Source organism: Scomber scombrus, chromosome 5 (genome assembly GCF_963691925.1).
Source record: "Scomber scombrus chromosome 5, fScoSco1.1, whole genome shotgun sequence".
NCBI lineage: Eukaryota > Metazoa > Chordata > Actinopteri > Scombriformes > Scombridae > Scomber > Scomber scombrus.
This window is the reverse complement of record NC_084974.1, coordinates 29,966,698-29,968,949: the sequence shown is the minus strand read 5'-3', so window position 1 is coordinate 29,968,949 and position 2,252 is coordinate 29,966,698. Positions and strand designations below refer to the sequence as shown.

At 44.5% G+C, this 2,252-nt stretch overlaps 1 non-coding gene across 1 annotated transcript; it reads left to right on the top strand.

The window, feature by feature from the left end:
- The first annotated feature begins 438 nt into the window (after positions 1–438).
- On the top strand, positions 439–510 carry trnaw-cca (transfer RNA tryptophan (anticodon CCA)). Its single transcript has one exon. It is a non-coding gene; the product is annotated as a tRNA-Trp (tRNA).
- The last annotated feature ends 1,742 nt before the right edge of the window (positions 511–2,252 follow it).

Here is a 2,252-nt window from a genome sequence, read left to right as displayed (position 1 = left end):
GTAGATGTTTTTGTTTGATGTGGAGCTTGTTTGCTTTAATGTCAGAGTGACAATGTGCCCACTCTGCCACAGCGCTCATTACCACCAATTAACTCATTATGTCCACAAACAAAAGCAGGTTTTAAATATACTTACAGAGAGCAGAACATAATTAATCACACAAAAAAAACACACCATCTGTCCGGTGTTACAGGTGGTTGTTAAACGACTTACATAACATCATTTAATCCAAGATAGGAACAAAATGTAACCACAGTTTGACCTAAATGGCTTTTTAGTGACATATATCGGCATTACATCATCTCAGCGGCCATCGTTCAACCACAGTTAACAATGGTGGTTGTTGAATGTCAGAGTTGAGATCAGGCGGGGAATTCCGGTCCTCTGTAATGAGGCAAACACGGAAGTGTTAAATCAGCCGTCTTCAGTCTTATATCAGACTCTGTGGCGCAATGGTAGCGCGTCTGACTCCAGATCAGAAGGTTGCGTGTTCAAATCACGTCAGGGTCAAAATGTAAAATTTGCAACCTGTGTTGTCACAACATCTTTGTATATGTGCAGTTCTTCCGGTAACAACCAGGCAGGGAGTTCCGGTCCTCTGAAATGAGGCCAACACAGAAGTAACTTAAGACTGCATTCTATCAAAAGGCCACCAGGGGGCGACCGCTTTGGTGTCAAAAGGACTTCCGTCTCTATACAAGTCAATGGAGAATTCACAAACTTCTCACTTGATTTCTAACCTCAGTAAACGTTTTCAAAATGTGTTTATGGTCTCAATCGCTAGTTTAAAGCCTTCTTCAATGCAGTATGATGTTCATTTGGGACATTTTGGCCTCCCTGATTTTATATTTGACGATAAAGCAGGGTATGCATTAGGGCGTGGCTACGTCGTGATTGACAGGTTGATTGGTTCACAGGTTCAGGAGGGCGCTTCATGCTCCTCCTGATGCCCATATAAGTAGAATCTGTGGGGGGTTTTTACCCAGCATGCACCGGAAATGTTCAAGATGGCGCTGCTCAGATCCGAAACTATTCGCTTCCAAGCAGCAGTCCACAAACCAATGGGTGACGTCATGGATGTTACGTCCATTTCTTATATACAATCTATGGTTGAGATTCATGAAGTGAAACGTCTTGTTCAAAACTAGCCGACCCAAAAGAAACACTGACAGTGAAAAAACATTAATTTAAAGATGACTAGACTGAGACATATGAGTTCATACAAAGGATATATGAGACCATTTACAATCAAACATAGTCTATAATGAACAGTGGTAACACAAAATGCCACTATGACACAAAAGACGCCTAATTTGAAAAAAACCTGGATCAGTTGATGTCAGAATAATCAAGACCTCAAAAGAATAAATGTAAAATCAGACATTTTCAACAATGAATGCAGTGAAGAACTCACTAATCAACACTTACAGTGTCTTCGTCTGGCCGTCACACCTTCCTATGCTCACATTTAAGGACAATGGTGACACAATGAAGGTGTCACATCTATTAAGACAGAAATAATGTCCATGTACAGAAAATTCATCATGTACTGCACCCTCTTTGTTGGGGGGGAATAAGTGGACCTGTGTCTGTTTCTGGCTCTACTCCTTTAATTTTTCTTTCCATCAATCAGTCCTGCTCTCTCTGATCTGTCTCTCTCAATATTAACCCTCCTGTTGTCCTCGAGTAAAGGAAGGAAGGGAGGAAGAAGGAAGGAAGGGAGGGAGGGAGGGAGGGAGGGAGGGAGGGAGGGAGGGAGGGAGGGAGGGAGGGAGGAAGGAAGGAAGGAAGGAAGGAAGGAGGGATGGAGAGAGGAAGGAAGGAAAGGAGGGAAAGAAGTAAGGAAGGAAAGGAGGGAGGAAGGAAGGTAGGAGGGAGGGAGGGAAGGAAAGAAGGAAGGAGGGAGGGAGAAAGGAAAAGAGGAAGGGAAGAAGGAAAGGAGGGAGGAAGGAAGTAAGGAAGGAAGGAGGGAAAGGAGAGAGGAAGGAAGGTAGGAGGGAGGAAAGAAGGAAGGAGGGAGAAAGGAAGGAAAGAGGGAAGGGAGGAAGGTAGGGGGGAGGAAAGAAAGAGAAAAGGAGGGAGGAAGGAAGGAAGGACAGAAGGAAGGAAGAAAGGGAAGAAAGGGAGAAGCAGGGAGGAAGGACAGACGGAAGGAAGGAAGAAGGGGGGGATGGAGGAAGGAAGGGAGGAAAGAAGGAACAGTCCAAACAGACGGGGTCAATTTGACCCGGGAAGACGACGCAAAGGTTAAT